Here is a 16,461-nt window from a genome sequence, read left to right as displayed (position 1 = left end):
GGCCATTGCCAAGTCTCTGCTCCTCCTGGCCTCAATTACTTTTCTTTTAAAATGAGGGGCTTGGAGTCAACTGTCATTTTCAGCCCTAACTCTATAATCCGATGGTGACTGGCACTCTGCTTGGCACAGATTACTTATTTACCTTTTGAATTCAGGCAATGTGCCTTGCCTGTGAATTTTTTTCTATATTAAATCATTATATGTCACCTTTACTAGGGATGGAGAATGAAGGGAGAGAGAATCATTTTGAAAATTCTGTTGTTGGGGGCACTTAGATATTTTGAGTTGAATGTCTTGACTCATATCATCTCTATTCAATGAGAGTAAAACCAGCATCTGGGAGGTGAGGAGTGAAGTGGTGAGAAAGATTTATTTTTTGCATTATCTTTCCCCCACATCTCTGTCATTTGAAAGCCTACCCATCCTTCAAGGCCTCTCTCAAATATTCTCTATTCCATTTGACTTTATCAGACTCTGCCTCCATCTCCCTGGGACTGTTTTCCTCCCTTTCCTTGAACTCTAGAAGCCCTTGGTTGCTTCTCTTCAGGCTGTCCTCTCCTCCCTTCATCCATAATAGAGTCCCAGAATCTCTGGAGGAAGCCACCCCAGAGGCCCTCTGGCACATAGTTGAGCCTAGGATGTCCCTCCAACAGAGCTGAAAGACCCAGCACCCTTTGGCCCCCTTGGCCACCTCCCTCCACTGGAGCTTCCTTGAATTGTCTGGAGGACTTTTATTACATGAAGCCAAACGTTGGGTCAGCATAACTCTTAACCATAGCTTCTGGGTCTTCCGAGTCTAATATCTCTTGTAGTTAAGGGCTCTTTTATTTTTTTAGGTTTTTTTTTTTTTGCAAGGCAAATGGGGTTAAGTGGCTTGCCCAAGGCCACACAGCTAGGTAATTATTAAGTGTCTGAGACCGGATTTGAACCCAGGTACTCCTGACTCCAGAGCCAGTGCTTTATCCACTGCGGCACGTAGCCGCCCCTAGTTAAGGGCTCTTTAAGACCGTTGTCCTGTCCCCAGGAAACCTGCTGTTCTTCAGTCTGTCTTCCCTGCAGAATCTTGAACCCCGCACCGCTGTTCATTCAGAGCCCTTTGCCATTGCTTAGTGTTGTTTCTGACTTGGGATTCTCATAAATGAATACAATGCTCATCTACGGGCTGACCAGGCCAGGGACCTCAGCTCTGCCCCCTTCTTGGTCCTGGACTCTTGACTTAGATGTGACCTACTAGTCTACACACTCTGCTGGTTTATAATCTGAAGCCTAGTAAAACCCCCCAGAGCCTTTTCAGACACACTGTTGTCTAGCTTGACCTCCTCCTTTTGGATTTTTGATGGTGTATTGTTTTTTTAATCCAAGTGTAAGACTTGACATTTATTTCTGGTAAATTTCTTCATCATTTAGTCAGTCCACAAGCATTTATTAATCACTTAAAACGTGCTCAGCATTGGGCTAATCACTGAAGCTCAAAGAAAGCATGCTCCCAACCACTTACATCCAAATGTGACAACCTGGGTTGGAGAGGGCCTCAGAGGAAAGGAGGACCAGGCAAAACTTCCTGCAGAAAGAAGGAAAGCCAGGTGGTGGTGAGCAGGGAGAATGTCCCAGGAGTGTAGGCAGTCAGTCCTAGAAAATGTGTGAATTTGGTAGCTTCACAGGTCAGGAAGGGCCTTCAGAGCCAACCTGAGGATGTTTATTGAATGGAGGTGAGTGAGGCCTGTGCTTAAGAAGATCCCTTTGACAGCTGGGCTTCCAGCATCCTAGCCCTTCCCAGGACTGTATCCTCTGCCTGCTTGAGGAGTAGAAGTTCTGGGCCAATCACAGGTTCCCCCCTCCCCACTTCCCTGCTCTAGAGATGTCTGTCGAAGCCAAGCCTTTGATGACTGCTGGCTTGGGATTTAGGCATTTACAAATGTACTCACTCATACTGTTAGCTAGCCCATAGTGCTCCTGTCTATACCACAAGAAGTGAGAGACTTTAACCGGTGGTGTGTTCAAATCTGGGGGGAAACTGCATTTCCCATCTTCTCCTGATGGATGACAAGTTCAATGAGGGGATGGTACTAGATGGACTCTGAGGTCCCTGAAAGCTCTAAATCTAAGATCCTCTTTTTTCTGGAAAGTAGGCTGCTCCAGTTCACTAGATGGTCCTTGGCTGATACTCTTACTTTGCTGAGTCTAACTAGTATGATTTTTAGAATAACTTTCTTGGGCCCCAAACCACGTTGCATTTACTCAAACAGCTGTGGGATGTCATAAATAAGTTAACAATTGCAAGTTACAGAATTATAGAATTTCAGAGTTTGAAGGGACCTGAGAGATCAGAGCATGCCTGAAACCAGTATCTTCTCTATAAAATTTCCAACCAGTGCTTATACACCTTTCTACATGAGGGCCTCCAGAGGTGAGCAACTTCACTACCCACTAGAGAGGGCTCATTCCATTGGCAGAGTGACTTTCATTTGAACTCTTTATATGTATTTAAGAAAATGTTTAATTTTAAAAGTCCTTGTGAGTACAGAGAAATTAGGATCTTAAACTAGGATCTTAAACTTAGCAAATTGTTTGACGTTCAAAGGGATCCCAGTGATTATCTGGTCCAGTCGTTCATTTTGTAGATGAGATACAGAGAAAGGAAGGGGAAGTTCAATGATCCTCTCAGTTCTAGAAATTGGAAACCACTCAGTTTCATAGTCATTCTTCTAATCTCAAAGTCATAAATTGACCTCTGTGGAGATGGGGAGTTCTGGTTATCTCTCAGGACTCCTTCTAGGACATAATCACCTCTGTTGACAAGAGTGTAACCAGAAGTTCAAAGATGGTTTGTCATCCCCTTTGGGATATATTTGGAGGGGACTTTTGTGTTGTAAAGCTACTTTGTGTCTAGAATCAGAGTGAAACTGAGAAGAGAGGACTCCCCCCCCCCCCCCCCCCAACTGTGACTTGCTGACTATTGGGGGTCAGGCACCAATCTGTTTCCTTTTTTTTTAGGTTTTTTTTTTCAAGGCAATGGGTTAAGTGACTTGCCCAAGGCCACACAGCTAGGTAATTATTAAGTGTCTGAGACTGGATTTGAACCCAGGTACTCCTGACTCCAGGGCCGGTGCTTTATCCACTGCGCCACCTAGCTATAGCCACTCTTTTCCCAAGTTTTATAAAAGTCTTTAGGATATTTTCTCCTATGCTGTTGTGCTAAGGAAATGTGAGGTTTTGTTAATGGCAAGGTAGGTGAAAATTCAGAAACTGGACATTTAATTCACTCTTTGGGTTATGTAAAACATAGTAATATTTGGTAGATGAATGACTGCAAGTTTTGAAAGTTTTCTTTGTTTTCTTGATATGTATATGTATTAAATTGATAATTTTGCTTTTCTGTAGAAACACTTATTGCAAACATATATATTGATGTTTTTAAAGGTTGTGAGAGATGATCAACTTTGCATTAAACTGTAAACTTAACATGCTGAACCATCAACTTTTAAGGCAAAAACTGTTTCTGGTCATCACATTTATTTAATATGCTATAGTAAACTATATATAGATGTTGGAGAGAGACCCCACTGAGTTATTGAGGGTCATTTAAGGGCAAAGAAAATGTGGTTTTCCTATACATGCAATCTTTTGCCTATTTGAAATTACCAAGAAGGATGTCAGTTCCTGTAGCATTAATTATATTTTGTATTGTGAACACTAGTCTGTCACTCGCTCTTTCAATTTGGGTGGATGGGTAAGAGTTAGTAGAGTTTCATCTGAATAACTTAAGTTAGTTCTCTAGTTATTTGAAAGATACTGGATTCCTCATGAGGCTCCTCTTCCAGGGGCATAGCTTCATTTTCATTTAGCATGGACTTAGAGAGGACTTAACTTGCTCAACAGTTATTAGGATACTAGAATCGAACCAACTGTAAACCATTTGTATTTCAACTTTCATTGGCTTTCAGAAACAAGGGGTATTTTATTGACCTTCAGTTCTTTAGAGTTAGAAATTCCAGTGACTAGGAAGTTGAGCAGATAAACGTGCAAGGCCTAGTCATTACCCAGCCACTACTAGATAGGTGATACAGCCTCACCTCAGAATTTCTTTGCTTTTATTAGTTTAAATTAAACCCTTAGGGGTAATTATTCCAGCCCAGTGCATGGAGAAGCTGTCAATGGGAGGTGTACAGCTAGGCCCCAGTGCAGGGTGTTGAAAATGTACCTATAATGTTGTGATGTTGCTTGGAGTATTTAGGCAAATGGGGGATATTTATTTAGTAGGACTTTAATAGGCTCCCTCTGTACCGAAGAGATGGCTTTAAAATTTCACTTTGAAGGACTTTGTAGGATTCCCCCAGTAGTATTCGTTCAGAACAGGAGAACCTTATCTAACAGAAAACTTATTCCTTAAACCGGTATTCATTTAAGTGGGCTTTGCTGTGCTTGGTTTCCATGGAAATAACGAACAACTAACGTTATTTATAAGGTAGAAGTAAAATAGGGTGCCTAATGGGACCCCCTGCTGCTCTGATGAAGAGACTTAGCAAAAAAAAAAAAATCCATGCTCATGGGATTTTTTTTTTTTGCAAGGTTCATAGAAGCCCTGATTTCAGTCTTCTGTTAAGAAAACATTTTTGGTTTTGAAGGCTAACCTTAACATCTAGCAAACAAATCTTTTTGGGAAATCTGTATTACTTTCACTTTCAAGTTTTAGGACCCTTTATCAGTGTGATTAAGACTTTAGATTTTTAGACCCCTGTTGTTCTGTTTTGTTTTGCCTTGAAAAGTCACATTTTCCTATATCCTGTTTGAATTTGCCAGTAACACTTCAATATACAGATTTTAAAAATATTCACTCACGGAGGCTATGACAACAAAAAAATCAATGTGATGAATCAAATACTGAGTTTTTTTTAAATGTGAAAAAATCATAGAAACATTTTTTGAGTTTGGAGGCTTTTACTCAGGGTTATTTTTTGTTTATGCTCTACTGATGAATCTGCAGTCAGCAGAGAAGATTCTAATTTTCTGTTGGGTTGGAATCACAATTTCCCTTTTTTTCCTTTAGAAATAGATTAAGCAGTCACCAGTCTGACTTGATCAGAAGAAACGGTGTTAATTTTTTTAGCCTTTGAAATGTAGATTTGGGTTAAAGTCTTGGCTTTTTTCCCCCCTGTACCTCTTGGATCTGAGAAATATGCTAGGCCTGTTCTTAGAGTTTTGTAGGCCTGCAGCAAAGCCTTGTATTTCTTAAGCCCCCTCAGGTGAAGGCCCATCCTCCTCTCCTGTTTGTGTTTGTGTCTGTGTCTGTGAGGCACCTGCTCTTTTTCCAGCCTGGTGCCCGCACCAGTTCTGCCATGAGAAATAAGGCAAGATGGAGCCCACCAGTACTGGGGTCCTGCTGGGCAGCAGGGGGGGGAGGTTTTGGGCTTGTTTGGGGGCCTCTAGGCCTGCTTGTTGTCGTTTCTGGGGCTCCGGGGGAGGAGTTTGGGTCGTCAGTTGTGTTTTTGGACAGACTTTTGGCTCTAGCGGACTCCCCGCGCTCTGGGAGTGTGCGGCTTTGTTTTGGGCTGCTTGGAATCCGACTGGATTTTGTGTGGTGGCCTTTGTTTCACTAGTTTTTCTGCTGTTTAGAAAGGATTCCCTTGGTGTTTAAAAATGTTTTAAATTTGTGAGGATGGAGCTTTTCCCTGCATGTTTCTTAGTAGAGTGTTTATCAAGTGACCTTCCTTGGTGACTGTTTGAAGATCTGTGTGCTTTAGAGACGCCGGAACCGGGGCCTATTATCCCATTGCTGGGAGCCCAACTCCCAAGTAAGTTTCTGTAAATGCTGTGGGCTTTGAGTCTCCTCCTCTGCTCCGGTTTCACCCCCACATCTCCCATTAGTGCTAATAGGAGGCCCTCCCCTAAGTCCCTGGACACCCAGAGAAGCCCGGATCCCTTTGTTGCGCCTCTCACAACCTAACACTTGGTTTTTTTTTTTTGTTATTGGTGGCAAGAGTCTTGGTCCTGGGTTTACTGACTGATTAAATGGGAGCTGTGTTGTCAGGGGATGGAGAGTGATTTATGGATTCTGATCCGTAATTAATAAGTTGAAGTTATGATGATGATGACTTGGGAATGTTTACAACTTGGGAGCTGTGCGAACTTGAGAATGAGCTCTGTGGCCCTGCTCAGTGTGGTGAAGCCACAGGCTCCTTGTGTCAAAGCTGCTCATCTCAAGCACCAGCAGAAATGACTCCACAACATACACAATACCACCCAGATGAATGAAGATCCCTAGCCTACTGACTTTGTTGGTTTGCTTTGGTTTTTCCTTAGTAGGCCTCTTCACATTTTCAGGGTTTACTCCCCTGCGTCTAGGTTGTCTTTGGCTCCTTATTGCCCTTAGGATAAAATGGACCCCCCCCCCCCCCCTTCACCCTCTCCAGCCTCACTTGACTCTGCTAAACCTGCAGAGCTTGTGGCTTCTCACCTACTAACTACCTTACAAACCTCCCCCAGTTAGGGACTGTCCATTTCTGCCCTCCAGCCTCCCCCTTAGGCCCCCATGGTTCTCAGAATTCTGAACTCCCCAAGAGTCAGGGCAGCTACTCACACCTACCCTTCCAGCTGCTACTGCTCTCTTCCCAGTGCTCCTCCCGTTTATGTGCATTTTGGATCTTTCTGGTAGAATGGGAGCTCCTAGAGGGCAGACACTAGTGCCTGGTTTTGTCTTTGTAGTAATTGAAATGGGCTCTAGTGTTTAGATGGTGGATTTGTCTAGTGCTTAGATGCTTTCAATTGTATTTTTAAGTAATTAATTTTATTTTATTTTTTTGGTTGTGGTTCATTAGGAAATAATTAATCCTGCTTTCTGATAGAAGCTTTTCTTGGTCTATCTATGGGGCTCTTTTTTTTGGTTCATGACCACTTTTTTTTTTTAGTTATTTCCATGTAATACTTGTTTGCTTATTTATTTTAAATACTGAACCTTCCTAGCTCTCCCGGGCTGGAAGTACAGAGGCTACTCAGGGTCTGATCTCCATGGAGGAATTGGTCGGCTTAGCACTCAGAAGAGATGCCCCAGGCCCAGCTCAGATTTGCCCACCCAGCTTGACCTTTCTTGGTATCTCTAGGACAGTGTCTGAGGTCTCCACAGGTGGGCATTTCAGGCCTACCAGAATAAATGCTTGTTGATTGTCTACTTTATCAGTGGCTGATGCTGTATTAGAGGCTTCGCGGATGCTCCACAGTCCATTTGGGGAGCCAGGATGTGGAGATGGCAGCACAAGGCAAAATCAGGTGGTAGGGGGCAGCTTGGCAGCTCAGTGGACACACTTCTGGATTTGGAGTCAGGAAGATTCACCTTCCTGAGTTCTCAAATTTGACCTTCGACACTTGTCAGCCCTGTGACCCAGGGCAAGTCACTCAGCCTCAGTTTCTTCATCTGTATAATGAACTGGAAAAGGAAATGGCCACACTCTCGTGTCTCTGCCAAGAAAACCCCGAATGGGATCGTGAAGACTTGGACACATTGAACAATAACAACAGTGAGGTATCAAGGGTCATATTGTGTGCTGAGTGATAAAGATGCAGGTGTAAGAAGGAAGCCATCTCCCTGCAGAGCACTTACATTCTACTGGCAGAGACTACAAGGATATATAGAAAGGCACACACCACAGACAGAAAGTGAATAAACAAATATGACAGAGTTATTATCTGGAGGACAGTTTGGAAGGGGGGGGCACCAGGTAACTCCTTGGGAAGGGATTAGGAAGGGCTTCCTGCAGAAGGTGGCTCTTGAGCTTCTTCTTATAGGAAAGAGGGACTCTTTTAAAGAGTGAACTCTTGCCCACTCTCTAGAGGGATGGCTCAGGGAATATGGGACATTGAGAATTCGGAATATTCTCAAAACTTGCAGCCCAGTGACAAGACTGAGCTGTCAGAGCAGAGACTCCAGTTAGAGACCATGAACAACAGATTTAAATCGGGGCAGGACCTTGGAGGTCACCTAGTCCAGTGTCTTTTTCTTGAAATGAGATAAAGGTTTGATGAGGTAGGGAGGGAGGGCCCGATGGCCAAGAACATCTTTGGAGTTTGAAGCTTATTGAGCAAAACAAAGGCAGTGAAAGTTTTCTAATAATTGAGTGGATTTCCATTTTAGCGATTGTTCTTATTTGTTATGGTTCATGACCACTTACTTTAGTTTCTGCCAAGATATTTATGTATCTGCTTCAGCCCCTTTGCTTCTCCTTGAAATCGTCTGCATTTTAGTCATTTCAAAATCATTACAACTTGAGTTAGGAGAGCATATCAAGAGGTAGACTTGGATGTCCAGTGAAGTTTGCTACTTTTAACTTGGAGAAAACATTGAAATCTTTAGCTTGGAAAGTTGGGGGGGGGCTAATCTATGAAATGTCTTTATGTCTTTGTTAAAGAATTTGCTTCCTGCTACTCTATTTTTTCTTCAGCTCTAGCTTATGAAGTTTGAAGTAGGATTGGATCATTTTAAATTAGTTTGGCTTAAATAATCTAGTCAGATAAAATTATTATCAATTAAAAAAATACATGCTTATTTAACATGTTAACCTTAACTGTCTTCAGAATCTTCACTATTTGCTGATGTTTATATGCACTTTAAAGTTTATAATATATTTTTCTCAGTGTATATTGTACCTGCAAAGTAGTGATTTAACTTTTTTTATAAGATTAATGTCATAATTATCAAAATATGAAAGATTGGCTGTGTACATAATAGAACTCAGCTCTTCTTCATATTCCCCTCTTTCTGTCACCAGTGGAGTCAATTCAGAATCTTGAATAGTTGTCCCCTTGCCCAGTTCCTGAGATGGACTTTCTTCTTTCTGACAAGGGAGTTGATTGCTGATAATTGTTGAAGGAGACCCCATTTCCTGCCAAGGAAGGGCCACCCCACCTGTGGGGTAGCTTTAATTCTGATATCAGTCTGCATCATCTTGGCAACCTCATCTGTTGCGCCTAGTTCTGACTTGGACTGGTGGAGGGGGAGGGGAAGGGCGGGGTGTGTGGGGAGAACAAGTTCAGTGTCTTTTAGGAACATTTGTGGGAAACTGCCCTGTCCCCTCTTGAGCTGCCTCTTCTCCTATTCTTTTGTCCTTTCCTCTTCCATCCTCCCCAGTGTTCTCTTTCAGACTTGCCAGTTGTCCTGCTCTTCCTGAGATGTGCTCCCCCCCTGAACAAACTCCTTTTTTTTTTGTTTTGTTTTGTGGCAAACGGGGTTAAGTGGCTTGCCCAAGGCCATACAGCTAGGTAATTATTAAGTGTCTGAGACCAGATTTGAACCCAGGTACTCCTGACTCCAGGGCCGGTGCTTTTTCCACTGCGCCACCTAGCCACCCCTTGAACAAACTCTAGTGATCTCACTAGGGCAGAGACCCTTGGGACATTCACGGTCTTTTTATTGGCCTCTTGGCTTTTCTTCATGCTTTTGGGCTGTCATATGGCAACAAAGCCTCTTGACTTCCCTTGATTCTTCCCCTTCCCCCCATGTCTCCCCATTGAGATCTAGGTCCACCCCACAGCATTTCTTACCTGGATTCCCTGCTGTCCATTCCTCTAGCTCTGGAATCAGTCTCTCTGATTCTAACCTCCTCCTCCTCCTCCAACTTGCACACGGCTTTCAGAATCATCTTTCTGAGGCACAAGTCTGACTGTGTTCCTGGCTCTCAGAATCCTTTGGTGTCTGCCCTTGCCCCTCAGCCTGATTAGAACAGCCTCCTTGAGCTGCCTCCAGCCCACCATTCCAGATTTGGATCTTCCTACTCTGCCGCACAAGGTCTGTGTTCCAGTCTGGCTGCCCTGCTTGCTGCCCAGGCAGTGCCTTGACCTTCTGTCTCCTGGCCTGGCCTGGCATACTTGGCCATCACCTGCTAGCATCCTTAGAGCCTGTGCCACCTGCTACCAGAACCCTGTACTAATGCTCCTCCTCTAGTACTGTCCCAAAGTCCTAAACCTGGTATAAATCTCCACCTCAACTGGCCTCAAGAATAGAAGTCTCTCCGTGTTTCTTGGTATCCTTAACAAAGATCATGGAACTGAAGCCATAGATTTGGGGAAGTGAGATTGTGGGTTGCCATATTCATCACCAAAAAGAATAGATATTTAAAATAAGCTCATTTATTCTGGATATAGTTTCTGGATATTAAGTAAATAAATATATGTATTTTGAACTTTTAACTATTGTAGGTACTTAAGGAGAATAAGAAAAAAAAGAGTGTTTATTTGTGTGTGTATATATATATATTTAAACTGCAAAATGTAGACTATTTCAGCAAGGACAAATATAAGAAACTTTATTTTGGATTTTTTGCTATTCAGTCATTTCAGTTATGTCTGACTCCCTGTGACCCATTTAGAATTTCCTCAGTAAAGATACCAGAATGGTTTGTCATTTCCTCCTCCAGCTCATTTGATAAATGAGGAAACTGAGGCAAACAAAAGGAAGTGACTTGCCCAGGGTCACATAGGTGGTGTCTCTGAGCTGGATGTGATCTCAGGAAGATGAGGCTTCCTGACTCCCAGCCCAACTCTCTACTGACTTCTCTACCTAGCTGGTGCCCTTCCCCACTTTTTGCTGAATTTTAGTTTATTGGATCATCCTATGGTCAAGAGTCCGAGCTTTCCCTCTGTTTGAGCATGCCTGCATGCCTGAAAACTCACCCACACGCATGCGTGCGCTCCCCTAATTAATCTCCCTTTGGGAGACCTAGGACTGAATTTAAAAAATCCTCCTGTCCTTGGGTCAGCTCAGCACTAAATGCTGATGGTGGAAGAGGAAAACAGGAAGGTAAGGCTGGGCAGGGAAGGAGAGTGCTCCCATCACCAGCTGCCTGTAGGGATGAAGTTCATCCTCCGAGAAGCCTGGGTCTTGCTTTCCTCCCTGGTAGGGCCCTCATCTGGGGAGTGGTGGCCTAGTGATCTTGGCCAGGGCAGTTGACTGACACCTTGAGAAAGTAGACCTGAAGTCAGGAAGATTCAGTTTTCTGCATTCAAATCTGGTCCCAGACACTTACTGACTGTGTGATCTTGGGCAAGTCTCTTTACTCTGTTTGCCTTGGTTTCCTCATCTGTAAAATAAACTAGAGAAGGAATTAGCAAACTACTCTTGTATCTCAAATGGGATCATGAAGTCATGAACAATAATCTTGAATCGGTAATAATTTATATTTAAATAGAACTTTACTACTCCAAATTCAGCAAACATTTATTAAGTAACTAGAACTGACCCCCACCCCTAAAGAACTTGCAACTTGGCTATGGGACAGAATCGGGAGTGAAGAAAGAAAAACATCTGTTCCATTGAGGAAGTGCGATCTAATTAAGAGAACAGTAACTGGTAGACCAGGAAAGGCTTCTTAGTAAAGTAGTTCCCAAGCTGAATCTTGGAAATTACAGGGAGCAGGTGAGATGGGAGGGAGGACCAGACATGTCCAGGACTATGGAAGGAAGGAGGAGGGAGGATGGCCACCAGGGTGATTGAAAGGGTCCTGTGCTTTGGAAGCTGGATCAAAGGATTTCATTATTTTAGGTGACCCTCAGTTTTCCTGTTAAAAATATAGATGAACTATCAAGTTATTCCCCTTTTTCAATTCTCAAATAGTTTCTTCCCACTTCTATCTACAGGAAAAGCTTCTCTTTAAAGCTATGTTTTCACTTAGGTGTTTCTTGATGACTAAATGTGTTGCTATTGTTGGTTTTTTTTTTTTAAACATCGATTTGCTTTGTTCCCTTGCATAGTTCCCTTTCAGATTTCATAAACACTCCTTGAATGGTACACTTTAGGATTGCTCACCTTTGTGAAGATGGAAGGATGATCCCTGGTGCTTATGCCTTAATCTCTTAAAGAGTTGTGGGGGGGTGGGACAGTGAAAAGGCTTGGACTCTAGACTGGACTGTGATCTTTGAGCAAGTCATAGAAACTTCTATGACTATGGGGAGGAACTGGATAATCACAACAACTTCTTCCAGTCCTATAATTCTGTGATTCGTCTTTATCAGTTAAGGGTCAATTCTGAGACCAAATATTGGCAAGAAAATGTGTTGGAGATAGGATATATCCTCCTTGTGTCCTTTACATCTTTTCACTTAAAGTTATATTGAGATAATAGGGAAAAATATATAGAATTGGAAGGAAACTTAGAGGATTATTTAGTACAACTCTTCATTTACAAATGAGGAAATTCAGACCCAGAGATGTGGACTTGTCTAAGGCTATACCTACCTCCACTGTATATGTTGCCTCATAAAAAGTACTGCCCCAGGATCCTCCTAGTTCCTTGATCATCTTTCCAAATGCACTTTTTTTTTTTTGCTGGTTTCTCATTTTCATCCCAGACCTTAAATGTAGGTGTCACCATAGCTTTCATCCTTGATCTTTTCTCTCTGTTCTCTCTCTTTATGATTTTGTTCATTTCTAAAGCTTCAATTATCTGCCTTTTGCAGATGACTTTTGCATTTGTAGTTCTGTCTCCAACCTCTTCCCAGAAGTCTGTTCCCATTTTTCTTAATTTTTAGTTAAATCATCTCCATCTAGATGGAGCCCCCTAAGACCTCGAATTTAATATCCATAACTAACATCATCATCTCCCTCCCTTCTTCCCTTTGCTCCACCTGTCCCACTCCTAATCTTCTGGATAGTTCATTTCTCTCTTTTTTTAAAATTGTTTTTGTTTTTAGTTTTTTGCAAGGCAAATGGGGTTAAGTGGCTTGCCCAAGGTCACGAAGCTAGGTAATTATTAAGTGTCTGAGGCCAGATTTGAACTGAGGTACTCCTGACTCCAGGGCTGGTGCTCTATCCACTGTGCCACCTAGCCACCCCCAATACTTCATTTCTCTTGATGGCCCTACCTCTATAGCTCATAACCTTAGAGTCAACTTTGGTGCTTTCTAATACATCACAAATCCAGTCAGTTTGTTGTCTATCTTATATTTTATCACTTCTGTCTTCTCTTAACTGCTTTTGTTTAAGCCCCAATATTTTCACACCTATTGCCTCTCTAATCTTTTTATGTTACCACACAATTAATTATCCTTATGTATTACTGTTATCACTGTTTATATAGTTCTGTTTAAAATTGTTTAGTGACCTTCTTTTGCCCACTGAATAAGATAGAAACTTCTGATTCTGGCCTTGAAAAATCATCCACAGTCTGTCCATCCTTATTCCATACAATTTTCATGCATGGACTCAATATCTCTTTGATTCTTTTTTTTTTTTTTTTAGATTTTTGCAAGGCAAATGGGGTTAAGTGGCTTGCCCAAGGCCACACAGCTAGGTAATTAAGTGAGACTGGATTTGAACCCAGGTACTCCTGACTCCAGGACCGGTGCTTTATCCACTGCGCCACCTAGTTGCCCCAAATCTTTGATTCTTAATATTTTCTCATGTCCTATCTCAGGTCTAGAATAGACATTCCCAGCTACTAAAATTCATTTTTTGAAGCTCCTCCCTTCCTCCAAGGCCCATTTCTGGTGCTAAGTCTTACATGAATCCTTGTCTTTTCTTCTTATGCCACACTCACATGTGAAAGTGATCTACCCCTCTTCATATTTCTCATGATCTAGCCCTTTTCACTTACCTTTTTTGGCATATAAAGCCATTTTTATTCTTTTTTTTAATAGCATTTTATTTTTTTCCAATTGCATGCAGCATTCAAGATTTTGAGTTGCAAGTTTTTCTCCCTTCCTTTCCTCCTAACCCCTCCTTTAGATACCATATAATATGATACCTGTGCAATCATGATAAACAGATTCATGTTAGTCATGTGAAAGAAGAAACAGAAAAAAAGAGGAATCCCCCCCCCCCCAATGAAATCTGTATTCATACTCTTTCTCTGTTACATGTCTTTTAGAATTGTCCTTGAAAAGGGCAGCTAGGTGGCGCAGTGGATAAAGCACCCACCCTGGAGTCAGGAGTACCTGGGTTCAAATCTGGTCTCAGACACTTAATAATTACCTAGCTGTGTGGCCTTGGGCAAGCCACTTAACCCCATTTGCCTTGCAAAAACCTAAAAAAAAAAAAAAAAGAATTGTCCTTAATCATTGAACTTCTAGGAGGAGCTGAGTTCCTCACAGTTCCCCATCACACAATGTTGCCATTACTGTAAACAGTGTTCTCCTGGTTCTGTTCACTTCCCTCAACATCAGTTCTTGCAAGTTTTTCTAGGCTTTTCAGAAGTCCACTCGTTCATGATTTCTTCCAGAACTGCTGTTCATGTACTTCAACTAGTTCAGCCATTTCCCAGTGGATGGAGATCCCCTCAGTTTCATTTCTTTGCCTGCACAAAAGCACAAAAAGAGCTGCCTACAGAGTCATTTTTAGAAGAGACCAGAGCATGAAACTGGAAGCCAGAAGATCCATGTTCACATCCTGCCTCAGACACTTAATGTATGGGGACCCCAGCATGACCCCTCACTGCTCTCTGACTCAGTATCCTCATTTGTAAAATTGGCATAATAGACGCACCTCCCTCCTGGAGCTGTTGTGAGACTCAAAGGAGCTGATTTTTGTGAAGTATTTGGCAAACCTTAAAGCACTACATAGATGCTATGATGATGATGAGGATGAATGTTATTAACTCTCATTCTAATTATATATAGCAAATAGCAATTAATCAAAACTTGATCCAAACCCAGGGGTCACTCTATTTAAAACTCCTAAACTCCATCTATAATTTTCTTAAAAGGCTTGAAAACTTTAAAAAAGACTGATAAAGAGAAATAAAAGTAGATGAGAATGATGAAATAGATGGGTTTAGATAGGAAATGATTGCTGTTTGTTTGTTGTAATTAAAAAAATTTTGAATATGCTTAAAGTGTTCCAATGAAGACAATTACCTTCCTCTTCCCCATTCTCCCTGTTCCCCCCCCCCCCCAATACACTTTGCTTTAGGGGCATATCAATAAGTCCTTGCCATCACAGAGTGTATTATAGTCTAGGTCAGGAGTGTGGTGTAGCCCAATGGGTGTTCAAATAGGAACAGGAGCCACTAATCCATACAGAAGGATCCCTTAGGGCTGCATATTGATTTAGTTTTAAAATGTAATATTCTCTGTGTTACATTGTATTTTTATTTATTTGTTAAATATTTCCCACTTACATTTTAATCTGGTTTGGGATGCATTAGGGAATGCTGGGGCAGCCACATTTGGTACCTCTAGTGTAGAAGACATAAGTAATTTAGATCAACAGATCATTAGGAAGATAACTCTTAATGATGATATTCTTGAATTCATATTGAAAAGAAAATACTTTCAGGTTAGAGAATTATGGTGAAACAAAAGATAGTTTTTGCTAATTGCCTTAAAAATGCTGCTTTCTCTGACCTTGAAATCAGTAAAGGTACAAGGGTCCCTAAGAGTCTAACAAAATTAGTGGGATTTGTATAAGTTAGGAATGGAAAAAATATTTATAGTCTAAAAACAGAGGGTTAAGGATCCACAGACCCAAAGTTTCTTCTGGTTTGGGTCACTCATTAGATATATGACTTAAGAAAAAATTTTTTTAAATTTTGCTTTAATCTCAAAAATGAAAAACAAGAGACCAAAGAGATTTAAATTCCATGTATAAATTCTTGATATATCTTTAGTTCATCATGTTACAGATTTTGAAATCTTAAATTATTTGTTTGCAAATACTGATAAAAGTCAGTTTCCTACCTTGTATTCCTGAAAGATTAGAGGAGAGTCAGTGTTAGTTTATAGTTACTTATATAAAGTAACAAACAAATTCATTAGTTGGAGATGAGGTTGGATTACCTAGTATTTTTTTAATTTATCTTGTCTAAATAAAGGAGCACAAGGTATAGTCCACTTCTTAGTAATTTCTGGGAAAAAGAAACCCCTCAGCAATTTACTTGTCTTTTCTTTAATAAATTAAAAAAAAAGAAGTTTTAAAGTGTCCTTGGGTTTTTTTTTCTTATTGTATCTACTTTAATTCCATTTCCTCTTATCTTGGAAGTTTTATTGCATGCTTTTTTTTCACAAAATATGATGCTCCTCATTATGCATCAAACTTTTGCTTTCCTATCATGTATCTGTGCTGTAACCTAATTTTTTCTTTTCCTTCTGTGACAGGGGGACCAGAGAGCTGAAGGAGAGCTAGCTTTTCTGAAACTTGGTAAGTATTGTTAATTTTTGTATTTTGGTAAAGACCTTTCAGAAATAAAGCTTTGCTGTTTGAACTGAGTGAAAGTGCATTCTTGTCTAAGATTTTACATGGCTATCTCAGATACATTTGTATTTCCAATAATACTGCAAGCCTGGCATACTCCTATATTTGATAACCTGTTAAAATGTAAAGGTCTTCTCTGCCAAAAATGTTCTTAATGTAATGGTTAAGCTTGAGAATTGAAAAGTCAGAAAATTCAAAAGTGAAGGTCTCCATTGCGTTTTTGTATTACTTAATATGCTGATAAATGTAAGGGTTTTAATTTATGTGCAAAATGGCTAGGTTAATGTAAC

At 41.1% G+C, this 16,461-nt stretch overlaps 1 protein-coding gene across 12 annotated transcripts in view; it reads left to right on the top strand.

Annotated features, from left to right (window-relative positions):
• The window catches only part of PHF21A (PHD finger protein 21A), a 200,538-nt gene that overhangs the window by 14,563 nt on the left and 169,514 nt on the right, over positions 1-16,461 (top strand). For all 12 annotated transcript variants that reach the window (XM_074230533.1, XM_074230538.1, XM_074230539.1 and 9 more), the window contains one exon: positions 16,075-16,117. The gene's annotated coding sequence lies outside the window, so the exon portion shown is untranslated. The remainder of the gene's footprint in view (positions 1-16,074; positions 16,118-16,461) is intronic.

This window comes from Macrotis lagotis, chromosome 3 (assembly GCF_037893015.1).
Source record: "Macrotis lagotis isolate mMagLag1 chromosome 3, bilby.v1.9.chrom.fasta, whole genome shotgun sequence".
NCBI lineage: Eukaryota > Metazoa > Chordata > Mammalia > Peramelemorphia > Peramelidae > Macrotis > Macrotis lagotis.
This window is presented reverse-complemented; position numbering and strand designations above follow the sequence as displayed.